At 40.8% G+C, this 15,234-nt stretch overlaps 1 protein-coding gene across 6 annotated transcripts in view; it reads right to left on the bottom strand.

Annotated features, from left to right (window-relative positions):
- Positions 1-13,597, bottom strand: part of FGGY (FGGY carbohydrate kinase domain containing) — a 443,688-nt gene extending 430,091 nt beyond the window's left edge. For 2 of the 6 annotated variants that reach the window (XM_006154914.3, XM_014590286.2), the window contains exon 1: positions 13,262-13,453. The gene's annotated coding sequence lies outside the window, so the exon portion shown is untranslated. Of the gene's footprint in view, positions 1-4,272; positions 4,403-13,261; positions 13,454-13,488 lie in introns of those variants that run through there. The other 4 variants (XM_014590284.2, XM_014590285.2, XM_027774370.1 and 1 more) reach the window with 4 other exon arrangements.
- Positions 13,598-15,234: the final 1,637 nt, after the last annotated feature.

Raw genomic sequence — 15,234 nt, 5'->3', positions numbered from 1 at the left:
GGGATTTGTTAGACAATCTGATTTCCTTATAAACCCTTTGTGAGTCGCAAGGAAATCAGGCCTAAGGGTTCTCTGGGGCTCCTTGGCTTTCATGGCTGCTCAGATTCCCTTTGATCAGGTTAGCCCACGCAATACAGAAATCTCACAGAGACTTTCACTTTCCAAACTGGCCCTTCATAGAGTAAGAACAAGCGACCAAGACATCAGCACTGGTGAACACACTATGACTCTCCAGAGTGAGCTCAGGGTAGCCTTAGCCCAGGATCCAATTTCAATCAGAGCAGCATTCTACATCCTTGGACTTCAGCAAGGTAACAGTTCTTTTGCCAAGTCACACTTGGGGATTCTAAATCGACAATCAGACAGCAGATATTCAGTTACTGCTTCCTGGATCTTTATTCTAGTAAAAATAAATAAATAAACAGCTTCATGACAAGAGATTGATTCTGACTCAATCATAAGGATTTCCAACTGCCAGTACAGTTGGGCCCTCCCTGAGCCTCGGGCCACCTGCTGTCCAGCATGTCTAACACAGCCCTGCCCATTCTCACTGCAAGCTCCAGACATCCTCAGACTTCTCATCCCTCATCAGTTACTCCTGTCTTCCTAATGCTTTCTTCTGTGTTTTGGTGACCATGGATTTACAATTCAAGACCCGGATCAAGGCCCTCACCGTTCTGAGGAAGACTTTCTCACCTCTCTCCTTTCCTCGCACACACACACAAAGGGTACCAACACAGTACGGTATCCCCACTTTCTTCTAAAACTCATCACTCTGATTTACAAATGTTTTTGTTTCTACATCTGTCTCCCTTACAGGACTAAACATAAAACCTATAAAGAAGAACTTACTGATTTCTGCACCCCCAGCTTCTAGTACAGTGTCTGGCATATGATCGGTTTTCAATAAATGCTACCGTATGAACAACTGAATCAGTGACTCGATAGAAACGAAGGAGGTATGGGTTCCTGCTTGAATGGTTTGAATTCTGAGTTTGCACTTATTTTCACAAGTGTTCTGCTTTATTCTAAACTCTGCATGCCTCATTCGTCCATTAACAATTATTTATTGGATGCTGGCATCCATGTTTAGTTCTAAGACACTCACTTTTCCACATTCGACCTCTCTGAAATCAGAATGAATCTTACCATCAGTGGCATCTTACGATTAACTGGTAGCATTTCTTGCTTTCTTCACCGTGTATGAAATAATGGTGCATGTTGCATGCAATGACATCACAGACTGGGAGAAATGCAGATTGCACCAGGCACTCTGCAGTGACTGACAAAAGTAAAAACAATGCCTTGGTTCAGAGCTTCCTCTGTGTCTTTTATCTGCAAACAGGAAGAAAACTGACCCAACTAACTGCCCAACCTTCCCTCTACCAATCAAACGCATCTTACTTTATTTGACATGAATCTCTCTTGGCTTCCCACTGCCTCCACTGTGAAGGCCCCCAAGGACGCTGCTCCTTTACACTCATCCTAGCATGACAGCAGCTCTTTACCCAGCTAGAATTGCCCAAGACTATTAAACACTTAGAAAAAAACAGGAAATAACTAGGAAATGAAGAATACACACATTCTGTTTTGCACAGATGTGGCTAATCAGCATCCAGTCTTCTCTACATCTCTGTCAGTCTCAAAGAAATGAGAGATTTCCCCGGGACTGACCCAGGTCCTCAGACTTCGGTTCCTCATTTTGACTTCCTCTCTTTCTCTGGAGGGCATACATCTTCTTATCACGCCCACCTGGACACCTATTCCTTTCCAGTAAAGTCCAAAAAATTTCCATTCAATGGATAACTCTGAGCTTACTCCAGCTCTGGTGTCTGAAACCAGGAAAGAGCCCATGCTTCAGGAGAGTCCCCATCTGATACCACGAGATGGTAACTCTAACTGCTCCTATGTCATAGCTGCATGCCTAGTGCCTGGCACACAGCAGGAACTGAACAAGTCCTCGTGACTTAGGGAATGAGTGGATGTCTTCAAAACCCAACAATAGGGAAATAATACAAGGTGCCATGGTTACTATGTACCTGAGACTCTGCTAAGCAGTTTCCTTACAATGTTACTTTTAATCCCCAAAATTCTCAAAGACAGAAATTGTTAATATCTCTACTTTATTGGTGAGAAAACTGAGTCCTTGAAGGGCATACTTGCCCCAGTACTTCATATAAACTACAACAGTAAGTAACAAAGTTGACAGCCCTTCTTTCTCCCAGTCCTCAAGTCCCTAGCCTTTCGGGGATGCTTTATTACCTCCTGATAGTCCTCAACTTATTAAATACCTATTTTCCAGAGTGTCTGCTTAGGGGGCCCTGCTTACCGGGCCTAGGTTGGCTAACTCTGAACCTAAGCTGTCCATCTTCAGAGACTGACCTTTCTATAGTTCCAGGTGGCTTCTCTCCAGGAAACCAGTTTCTATAATAAATCACCAAGGCATCACTCAGGAAAACGCCAAAACTCCACAACAAGGCAGGCACACCCTCCTAGCATTAGTCACACACACACGCCTCCTGGTTCATGTTTTTCTAAGAAACGGATCCTAATTAAATATCTCAGGTTCACCGGTTCTCCCATTATTGTGGCCTTAATGATCTCTTTGTGATTGTTTCTACACCTGGATTCAGAAAACGGGGAAGTTCAAGTCCTTGGGTAGCTTCCCTGCAACTTGACACAGGAGTTATAAAATCTCGAGCCCCGGGATTTTCTGCAGCACAGAACTCTTGCTCTTCACCCTCATTGCCCTTTGTTCCTGGGTCACAGGTGCTCTCCGCTGTGTCCCAGACTCCACACCTACTCAACCAGTACCTCCGGTTGGAAAGCAAAGTAACTGCAAAATGGAAAACAGTATTCTTTTTTCTACTTTTTTTTTTTTTTTGGAGAGGTTTTTTTCACTATAGGGCGCGTGCGCTCGCCAGACAGAGAGAGACATAGAGACAGAAAGCGAGAAATCACTCCCCAGGGGGGATTGTCATGCCGCAATCCCTTCTCCTCCATTCTCCTCTTGGGATCTTGGGCACGCACGCACACGCGCCCAGCGTGAGTTTTCAGCCACCAGGTCTGGGACGCGAACTGCAGTCGACTACGTGGGAGTCCAGCGACATAGCCATTATGCTAACTGCTGGTTCCCCTACGTTGTTTTTAAAAAATAACTATTAGAATCCTTAGAGTGTGGGTTATTTCGACACATGTTCATCTTAGCTACAGAAACTGAGATTGCTAAACCTATCACCCTTTTATACCTTAAGGGTGTGGGAGTATTTTTCCCAGTCACATAAAGATTAAGTGGGAGCACCAGGATTTGAACCCCAGCCTGTTATACCAAGCTGAGCACTCTCTCTCCACACCTCCAAGTTAAAACTGAAAACCAGCTCCTTTGATAACTTCTTCAGTAACATCAACAAATGCCGCAACAAGTATTTGTTGAGCTCTGCTTTGCAATCCCCCACGTGACTGATTTCACCAAGTCCTCCCAACAGCCCTGTAAGGTAGGCACTCTGAGTCTCATTTCCTGGTTAAGGAAACTGAGGTTCTTGAGATGAAGCTGTTTAAGCTTAGAAGGAGAAGCAGCACAGGAGAGAGGCTGAGATGTGAGGCTAAGACAGGGACTCTAAAGCCTGCTCTAGGAATGGAGAGATTGGAACTGTAGTTTCATTTCACTGTTTTTAGGCAAACATGAATATCCTGAGAAGAAAAACAGCTGTTAGGGATATGAAGAGGGTGATCAGGCAGAGAGAAATAACAGGGACTATGGACGACCAAGAGAAGAGAAATTAACGGAGAGGAATTCAAACTGCTGCACCCATGTCCTGAGCCGTACCTAACTTCTCAGCCTGCAAGACGTTCCAAAGGGCAGGCCCAGCCACCTTTCCGAGTCCCCAGCATGGACTAGGCTGATTTTAGCCCTGATGTTTGATCAAAATATTTCTCTGTATGATAAATATTGATATGTTTCATTAAATATCATACATGTAAATATTATTAAAAATATGCCACAAGAAACCACCCACTTTGCGGCTGACCCTCCACCTAGCATGCAAGCTGCTCAATGCAGCATGAAACAGAAAAGGGGGACCTGAAAATCGGAGGCTATTTTTTGCAAAACTGTTCCAGCAATCTAAATAAAGTGCATACCGGCCACAAATACTCTGCTAAAAACCAGTCATCTGAAGATTGTCCTCTTAGTTTTTCCCTTTCTCTCCCCCTAAAGAACCTAACAACAGTAAGACTGGTTGCCCCACTCTAGCACTCTGGAGATGAGCTTACCTTCTATTTTATATCTTAAAGAATCACTTGTCCAGGATTGATCTGGTGACAGTCTCCACAGAAACAGTGTCCCAGGAATGTTGGAATGAATTCAATATCTTTTTCAACTTTGATCTCTGGACTTTGCTGGAAATTCATGTACGCATGTCCCACACTATTTTTTATAGTTAAAATGCAATCAGGGGGAAAAAAAAGAATAATAAGTATGCCACTCCAAATTTCTTAACAGAATGATTAAATACCACTTTAGGCAAATTTTCACATGCCTTAAAATGGTGAGAAATCTGGGATGGAAAAGAAAGAACTAATTTGAAAATAGCAACAGGTTTTCTATAGATTCTAAAAACAATGCATGTGAGAGAAAAGGAAGAGCTTGCAAATGAGTACTTCCCCTCTTAAAGCAAAAGGCTGTTTCCTACAGGCCCCCTTCCTCAATTGTTTTTCAGACTTTCAGTTTAAGGGGCATGATTAACAAAAAAAATTCAGGTGATTAATAATGACTTAAAGAAACCTAGATATGTCCTGGTTCCCTAAACTTTTGGAGTTTTTAGCACTGCACAATATGTCTTTCATTGAGCCACATCTGTGGTCTGGTGTAGACAGTACAGGGAGTGTAATTTAAGAGTCCTTCCAGGGATCAGCAGTTAGCATAATGCCTATGTCACTGAACTCCCATGTAGGCGACCGTGGTTCGAGTCCTGGACCCGGTGGCTTAAACTCAAGCCGGGTGCGTGTGCATGCGTGCCCAAGATCCCTAGAGAAGAATGGAGAAGGGATTGTGGCATGGCCATCCCCCCTGAGGGGTGATTTCTCGCTTTCTGTCTCTCTGTCCCTCTGGCGAGCGCATGCACCCTGTAGCAAAAACCTCTTTTAAAAAAAAAAAGAGTCCTTCCAGCCAGGTCTAGGCTGAAAGCATATTTGGTAGCACTAGGGGAAGGAACAAAGTAGACAGTGATATCCTGGAAGCTCCTGAGAGGCTGGACCAGACCATTATCTAGGCAAACCCCGGAGAGCCAGGACTTATCTTTTACTGTCAATGATGCCTAACAAAGGACCTGGCACTGTGATGATCAGGAGTGAAGTCAAAAGAATCTAGGGAAAAAGAGGAGGGAAAGAACAGGAAGGGAAGGGAAGGGAGGAAGAAAAGGGGCAGAAGGCTAAGGTAAGGAGGGAACTAACTTAGCAAGAGGTGAAAGACTGGGTGATGCAGAGGATAAGACACTTCTGAGAATGGAGGAAGGGGAGAAAAAGTTATCATATTCCTTTGCCAATGAATAATATCTACTATATTCTTCTAATACAGAGAATGAACAAATAATGAAAATATCAATTCTCAGAGACCAAATGTATATCCAAATATCAAAAACAAAAAGCAAACCAACAAATAATTCTCTACTCTGAGGGTCATCTGTCGCACCTGGAGGGAGCATTTGCTATCACCCAACTGGAGAGATCTCAAGGCCCCGGCAACCAAGCATTCTTTCACATGGGGGACTCATAGCATGCAGGTTTGTCAAGAAGAGAAAACTCAAATAAAATTTAAAATGAAACAAAAGTAATTAAAACTGCTATCACAAAAAATAAAAAGGATCATAAGGGACCAGTATGAGAAATTACATGCAAGCAAATTAGATAACTCAGAAGAAATGAATAATAAACTCTTACGAACATACAATCTACTAATCATGAAGAAATTAAATAAAAACTGAATAGACTAATAATGAGTAAGGAGACAGAATGAGTACTTAAAAATCTTTCATCAATGGATTCAACAGCTTTACTAGTGAATTCCACTAAACATTTGGAGAATTAATACCAATTCTTCTCAAACTCTTTCGATAAGCTAACAAAGAAACACTTCTAAGCTAATTTGACAAGCCCAGTATTATCCTAACACCAACGCCACACAAAAATATTGCAAAATAAAAAAAAAGTACAAGCCAATATCTATAATGAACACAAATGCAAAAACCATCAATAATATACCAGCAAACCAAATTTATTCAAAAGCACATTAAAAAAATCATTCACCATGATCAGTGAGGGAACAAGTTCCTAAAGTAAGGGTGGTTCAACATAAATTAATAAGTATGATATTTCCTATTAGCAGAATGAAAGATAAAAATCACATTCTGATCTCAACACAGTAAACATGAGCACTTGACAAAATTCAACATTCTTTCATGATAAAGGCCCTCATAAAATTAGGTAGAGCAGTAATCTATATATCTTATATCTATATAATATGTAACCCAAAATATCTTTTCAAAGATACTTCAGGGACCAGCTGGCAGTGTGGGTGGTTCAGGTGGCTGGATCCACATGGCTGACTGAGTGGTTTAAGTCCCTGACCCAAGAACTTAAAAAAACATGCCAAGCACAGGTGCATGCATACCTAAATTTCCAAGAGGAGAATGGAAAAGGAAGGACTGCAGCATGGTCCTCCCTGCTGGAAGGTGATTTCTCTCTTTCCCACTCTCTCTCCAATACACCCTATAGCAAACAAAAACTACATACACACTGGAGCCAGCAGGTGGCATGGTGGTTAAAGGCACTGGATTCCCACATGGCCAACTGCACTTCAAGTCTTGGATCTGGCAGCTTGCTTTCTCTTTTTCCCTTTCTCTAGCTCTCTGTCTCTTTGGTCAAATTAAAAAAATAATAACAAATGGAATTAAATAAATAATTTTAAAAATACACACATACATATACACATACATACATAAAAAGAAAGGAACATCAGAAAGTTTGTGAAAAATGGGATTAAAGTACAAGTTTATTTGGGTGCAAAAAATTTTAATTCATGTATAATTTTTTCATAATATACTATTTTCCATGAACTTTTGAAATCTCATAATATAGGTCATATATGACACAGACACAGAAAACATATTCAATGGTGAAAAGCTGAAAGTTTTTAAGGTCAAGAAAAAGACACTTTCAATATAGTACTAGAGTACTATAGAAAAAGACAAGTACTATAGAAAAAGACAAGGATGCTGACTTCCATTCAGTATAGTACTAGAGTCTTAGAGAATACATACATACACACATACATGGTATTCAAACTATCTATTTGCAGATGACATGATCTTATATATAGAAAAATCCTTACAAATTCCACCAAAAACCTGTTAAAACTAATCAATGAGTTCAATAAAGCTACAGCCTACAAAATGAACATACAAAAATCAACTGTTTCTATTCACTAACAATACACAACCCTAAAAAGAAGTTAAAAAAAAAAAATCCCATGTTGACCAAATAGTAGTACTACAATAAAACATGATGTCCTGCAAGCAGTCCCACATGGGAAGGTTCCCCAATTCAAACTCTATGACTACATGGGGCACATGTAGGCACATAATCCTGTGTTGGCTGAAAACAGAGGGTGGATCACAGAACTGAGGTCCCCCTTGGAGGCTTGAACGCTCTCTCTCTCTCTCTCTCTCTCTCTGTCTCTCTCTCTTTCTCCTCCACACACACCCTCCCTCCTTCTTTCTCTTTCTCTTTCTCTCCCTCTTCCTTGCTATGGTTATTACTCTCAATAATAAAAGAAAGAAATTAATTAATTTTAAAAGAGAAAAAAACAATCCCATGTACAAAAGCATTGAAAAGGATAAGATATTTAGGAAAATTTTAACCAGGGAGGTGAAAGATCTGTATATAGAAAACAAAAAATATTAATGAAAGAAGCTGAAGTCACTACAAATAAATAGAAAGGTAGTCCATGTTTATGGAGTGGTAAAAATAGCTTTACAAAAATGTCCATGCTACTTAAAGTAATCTTCAGATCTGATGCAATCCCTATCAAAATTCAAATGACTTTTTCACAGTAACTGAAAAAGCAATCTTAAAATTTGTATGGAACCACAAAAGACACTGAATAGCTAAAACGATCTTGAGACAGAAGACCAAAGCTAAAAGCATCACACTTCCTAATTTCAAATTATATTGCAAAGCTATAGTAATCACAACAGTGTGGTATTGGCATAAAATAGATATATAGACCAATGGACTAGAATAAAGAGCCCAGTCATAAGCCATATGCATGGTCAATTAACCTTCAAGAAAGATTAATTGTGAATTATTTTTCCCTTTCTTGAATGCCTCTTTGGAATCCCTCTCAGTATATCTTCTTAGATAAATTATATATTAAGTCTTTTGTTCATTTAAAGCAATGAACTCTTTTCCTCTTACTGAGTTTTGAGAGGTCTTTATCACTTTATAAGTTTTCAATTATATATGTATTTTACAGATATTTTTTCAATAAGAATTCACAATGGGGAAAGTATTGTGAAAGACATATTGAAATTTTCTTCAATAAATGTTAAGAGAACTAGATATCCACATGCAAAAAAAATGCAACTGGACTCTTGTTTTATATCATATACACAAAAATCAATTCAAAATATATTAAAGATGTAAACATAAGACTTTAAGCCATCAAATTCCTAAAAGAAAACAAAGACAAAGAATTCCCAGACATAATATAAAAAGCAAACATAAACAAGTGGGATTACATCAAACCAAAAAGTTTCTACACGGCAAAAGAAACAACAAAATGAAAAGGCAACCTACAGAATGGGATAAAATAACTGCAAGTCGTATGTTTCATAAGGAGTTACAGTTTGCTATGATACATGCAACCACTAGAGAGAGAAGGAAAAAAAGAGAGAGAGGGAAAGTGAGAAATCACTCCCACATACTGGGTCATCAGAAAATTCATGACGCATTTTTGTATATTAAAACATAGAAAATACATCATCACTTTTCCAACAACCCAATATTAAGTCTTTTTTTTTTTTTCTTGAGAGATGTTTGCTACAGGGTGCATGCACTTGCCAGAAAGAGAGAGACAGAGAGACAGAAAGTGAGAAATTCCTTCCCAGGGGCTGCCACACCACAATCCCTTCTCCTCCATTCTCTTCTCAGGATCTTAGGCACGCATGCACAAGTGCCCAGCATGTCTTTAAGCCACCAGGTCCAGGACTCAAACCACAGTAAAATACATGAGAGTCCAGCGACACAGCCATTACACCAACTGCTGGTCCCAATATTAAGTCTTTTTAAAAACATAGTGATCTCAACAGTTACAGAAAAAGAAACTGACAAAATATAACATTGATTATTCATTTAAAACACACAAACAGAGTAAACTAGAAATAGAAAGAAATTCCCTAAACCTGATAAAGGGCTTCCACCAAAAATATACAACTGGCATCATCATCATATTTTAAAAATGAATACCTCTCTCTGAGATCAGGAACAAGGCAATATGTCTGCCCTTATTATTTCTATGCAAGGCAGAGGTTCCAACCAGTGCAATATAGGAAGAAAAATAAATAAAACGTGTCCTCATTTGAAAGCAGAAAATAGGTCTTCATTTTTAGATGACATGATGACCTACACAGAAAATCTGATGGCATCTACAAAAAAGACATTAGAACTAATAAGCAGTTTAGCAAAACTGCAGGACTCATGGTCAATATACAAGTAACAACAAAAAATTATAAACTGAAATTTTAAAAGACAATATCACTTACATAAATAATAACAAATATGAAATACTTACAAATAAGATGACAAAAATGTGTAAGACCTACTACAGACTGCCACAAAGCTTTGTCGAAAGAAATTAAGAAAGACCTAAATGAATATGAGGTATATTGAGTCCACAGTTCAGAAGACTTAATATTTAAGGTGTTGATTATCCCCAAATTAATATATAGATGCACTGCAAATTAAATTAAAATCTAAACCAGTACATATTTTGAAATGGACAGACATTATAAAATCCATATGGAAACAAAGGATGTAGAGTTACCTAAACAACTTGTTTTTTTTTTGAGAGATTTTCACTGTAGGGCGCGTGCGCTCGCCAGACAGACAGAGAGAGACATAGAGACAGAAAGCGAGAAATCACGCCCCAGGGGGGATGGTCACGCCGCAATCCCTTCTCCTCCATTCTCCTCTCGGGATCTTGGGCACGCACGCACACGCGCCCAGCGTGAGTTTTAAGCCACCGGGTCTGGGACACGAACCACAGTCGACTACGTGGGAGTCCAGCAACATAGTCATTACGCTAACTGCTGGTTCCCAACAACTTTTAAAAAGAACAAAGTTGAAGGAATTATAATACCTGACTTCAATATTTACTTAAAAGCTACATATTCATCAGGACTATGTGGTATTGGCATTAAGTAGACAAGTCAATGGAACAAAATAAAACATGTGGAAATGGCCCACATATAGATTCTTGACCAAAAGTACAAAGGCAATTCAATGGAGAAAGCATAGGTTTTTCAGCAAATGGTGCTGGAACAATTGGACACCCATATATAAACATTTTTCAAAAATGAATTGCATTCCATATACAAAAGCTAACAAAGTGGATTGAAGATTTCATATTAAATCAAACAAAATAAATAAAACTTCTTTTAAAATTAAGAGCAGATATTTTGGACTTCAGATTAGGCAACGATTTCTTAGATACAACACCAAAAAGTATGATTCATCAAAAAAAAAAAATTGACCTCATCAAAATGACAAATTGATAAGTTACACTTCATCATCAAGAACTCTAATTTCAAAAGACATTGTTAGAAGAATGAAAATATAAACATCAAAATAGGAGGAAAATATCTGCAAATCACATATGATTGAGAACTTATAAAGTAATAAAGAACCTTTCAAAACTCAGAGGAAAACAGTTCATTGCTTTAAATGGACAAAAGACTTAATACATACTTTACCCAAGAAGATATACTTAGAGGAATTCCAAAAAGGCACAAGAAATCTTAGGGGGCATTAGATATACTATCTTGATTGTGGTAACGTTTTCATAGATATATCCATACGACAAACTCAAATTAAGCACTTTAAATTATAATTGACTATATGTCAATTATTCTTCAACAAAGCTGTTGCAAAATACCCCAGGTGAGAATACCTTCTCTTTCCTGAAGGCACCCTGACTGTTATATAGCTTCTTTATTCCCTACATTCAACCTGTAATTAATTCCTAACCATTCTATTTTCCTCATCTGTCTCCATTCCCATAACTATTGCCCCTAACCTGTCTTATTAAAATATGCTCTCTTGAGGCTTCACGACACTCTTCATTTTCCATGCTGCAGCCAGAATTAACCTTCTAAAACATAAATTTGAGTGTCACTGACTACTCTGGAGATATATTTCAAACTCCCTTAAGATGATTCACCAGGCCATTTCTGATCTGGCCCCTTTCACTTCCCAGCCTCCTACTGGGTGACTCCCCACCTTGCCCTTTCCTCCCCAGCCACACTAATCAACCACGTGCCATGCACATGTAATTGTGCACATGCAATTTCCAGCTCATATGATGCCCTTCCCTGTTGTCTTCCTCTAGCCCACTCATATTGAAACTTTGGAACTCAGCTTGGGTAGCATCACCCTAACCCCCTTACTGGACCATTTGCACTTTTCTCAACTCCTGAGAACCTTCTGCCTATGTTGCCATGATACCAATCTCACTGTGAAGTACCTCCCTCATCAAGCTGCATTGAAGCAGTCAGGATCCAAGTTAGAACGGAGAGACTGAGTCTTAATCTTTATTTTCCCAGAAACTACTACTCATTGCTGGGACCAAAGTACATGCCACGGGTGAGTGAACATTGGAATGAATAAAGAACTGATATGAATGGGGATGACCTCCTAAAACACTTGAGTTGATTCTATGTTCCTCCAGTATAAAACTGTGGGCAGGTAAAAGGTTAAGTGATCACCATAGTATGTTCTGATAAAATAATCATTTCAAATTCACAGGGAGATAGATAGCGTGGGGAGTGTCTCACTCTGGCTGGGAGTTTAAGGGCAAGAGTCTACCATGAATTGTTTTAAAAACCAGCTGGTAATTGACTATGATTTGGACTGAGTGAAAGGTTAGGGAGAGGGAACCAAATTCCAAGAAAAGACAAGACTCAGTAAAAATTCACACAACCTGGAAGAAGGCCAGTCTCCTCCCAGTAAATTTACTAATTTCGTCCAGAAAGATATACAGCTCCACCCTCTGGGTTATTCCTTTTTCCCAAAATATATACATGGACTTCCAAATGGAGGGGAGGTCCCCAAACTCCCTCCCCCTCAAAATCAGTCTCCAAGCCTTTCTCAGCTTTTCTGTTTTCTTCTAATCATCCTTAATAACTAGTCTCAGGCAGGTCCTCCCATAAGGCAGGCCTCCTCCGCTGGTCCCTCCAAGAGCCAGGCCAGTGGCCATAGGGTCAAGAGCCAAGTGTGAGGGCCATGAGGGCCGCATTAACAGGAGACTCCCAGAAGACAAGGAGGCTATCATCTGGCTGGAAAACCATCTAGCAATTTAAAAAGAGAAAAATCGGAATACTGGTAAGTCGTCACAAGAAAGGAAGTGAAAGCAAGCAAAAATAAAACAAAGTAAATCCCTACCACATAAATTATAACCACATGTATATAATCACTTTGCCTCCTCCTGATTTCATACTTGTAAAGTTACTCTAAGCACAGTCTTCATATCTTGGTCATGACTGACCCTTGAATTTAGGGACGAAATCAGCATTCAGATCTAAGTTCTTTAGTGGAAAACAACCAATGATCGGGGAAATAACAACACTGTGTGGGGCGTGGATTCAACTGGAAAGACTTCGTTAGGCTCTTCCTACCCAAGATAAAGGTAACCAAACAGCATTATCCTATCTAAACTATTATAAAATACACTTCAATTATTATCACAAACTACTGGAACCCTTTAAAGCTACAAGCAGTACTGGTCTTACAATGCCTTGGGTAGTCAGACTTGAATTAAAAGGCTCCAAAAAATGCCTGCGAAAATGTTGTAAAATGGGGATAAAGAAGGCAGTATAGTTTAGTTAACTGGGCAGCGATCACAGAGTAAGGACCACTGTTCCGGACGTTTCATGGGCAGCATAAGGAGACAGGAAAGGCTGCCCCGTCCCTTGCGGGGCCGACACCTCACCCTGGAGAAGACACTGGGGACTCAACAACGTCTCAGGAGCCACAGCAGGGCTGGTGTGAGATTCCAGAGTCCCAAGGAGGAGGAAGGGGAGATGGCAACAGCGACTGAGGGGAAGGAGACACTGGCCTGGGGCGCTCTCGGGTTGGAGAGCCTTCTTCCCGGACTTGGGAGTCGAAAGTCTGCGTGCTTGTAAAAGCCCCTGTCACCCACGTGGGAGGGTCACTTACTTGTCCAATCTGAAATTACATTTTAGTTAGCCGGGCACACCGCGCGCCGAACCACGGTGCACCCCACCCTGGAGGGATGTCCCCAGCCAGACTGCAGCCCCACCCCGTGCCTGGTCCCGCCCCTTAGCCGCGGCCCCTATAAAAAGCTTCTTGATTGGCCCTTCGAACCAGGCCCGGGATTGGCCAGCGCCCGCCTGGTGAGGGCCAGAGCTGCCAGGCTGGCTAGGCAATCCCGGCGCTCTGCCCAGCCCGTGGGCTGCGCTGGCCGCTGCCTGGCTAAGGCTCCGCCTCCCGCCTGGTTTTAAAGGCACCGAGGGCGCCTGTGTCTACTCAGGCTAGGAGTTTTTCCTCTGGGGGTTCATCTCGCAGAGTTCACCCAGGCAATCTCTCCGCAGCCACTGATGGGCGTGTGTGTGTCAAATGTGTTTCCTGTAACTGCGTTTTCTGATCGTTTACTGAACACCGGAACGGTTGTAGGCAGGTATAAGAAAATAAGAGTCACTGGATGCTTACAGCGCGTGAATGATTACTTTGTGCCAGGTCTCGTTCCTGGTACTTTACAGGAGTTCCTTTCTCTAATGCTATGGCCAACCTTCTCAAGTAGGTATGACACGCTGTAAATCTCCATCTTGGAGGAATTTACGAGGTTGAGGTGCCGGACACCGACCTCATTGTATCCTCACATGCCTTACCTTTCCAATAAGCTACACCGCTATTTATTCCAATGTTGCAGATGTGGAGAGTCAGAAACGAGTTTAGTTCTTTCTGGGATGCACAGTGAGTAGAAAATCAGCAAGAGAATTCCACTCTGATTCATTTTTATTAAAAAGGCAGAGTCACAGACTGGTAGAACTCAAGATTTGGAAGATAGCTTAGCAGTTGCTGAGTTCAAATGCTTTGTTTTCTTAGAAAAGGAAACTGAGGCTCAGGAAAGTAAAATGACTTCCCAAGAGCACCTGGTTATTACCATGTGGTCTGAGAGGTCAGATGTGGTAATAACCATGATTTCCTGGAGGGGTCTTATGTGTTAGGTGCATTAGTATTGTATGCTGTCTTCACAACACCCTCAAAAGTAAAGAGATGCTCCTGGTCTCACAGATGAGGATCCTGACTCAGTGAGGCAAAGGCCATAATTAGCCCTACCACCTTCCTACTGTATCTCTGCTAGGGGCCATTGTCTGGTGAAAATGACCTGGGTTGGGGTCATTTTCTTTCTTTCATACCATGATTGTTTATTTTTCATTTCCAACAAGCATCTAATGACTTAGCTGTAGATTCCTTTGGAATCTGTTTCCTAATGTCTTTATTAATTAATTGAGTGTAGAATAAATAAAATAATATTAAGACCTGTTCATCTCACCTTTTCAGAGCACTGCGAGGAACAAATGAGCGTAAAGAGATATGGAAGTGCAGGAACAGCAGATAGTGTAATAGTTAGGTGACTGGATTCCCACATAGTCAAATATGGTTCAAGGCCAGGACCTGGCTTCTTGGAGAGGTTTTTTGTTTGTTTGTTTGTTTGTTTGTTTTTGCTATAGGGCGCGTGCACTTGCCAGACAGACAGAGAGAGACAGAGAGACAGAAAGCGAGAAATCACCCCCCAGGGCCACGCTGCAATCCTTTCTCCTCCCTTCTCCTCTCGGGATCTTGGACACTCACGCACACGTGCCCAGCGTGAGTTTAAGCCACCAGGTCCAGGACGCGAACCGTGGTCGACTACGTGGGAGTCCAGCGACATAGCCATTA

This window comes from Tupaia chinensis, unplaced genomic scaffold, assembly GCF_000334495.1.
Source record: "Tupaia chinensis unplaced genomic scaffold, TupChi_1.0 Scaffold000425_1, whole genome shotgun sequence".
Lineage (NCBI taxonomy): Eukaryota > Metazoa > Chordata > Mammalia > Scandentia > Tupaiidae > Tupaia > Tupaia belangeri.
The sequence above is the reverse complement of the archived record's forward strand: the minus strand, read 5'-3'. Positions and strand labels throughout refer to the sequence as shown.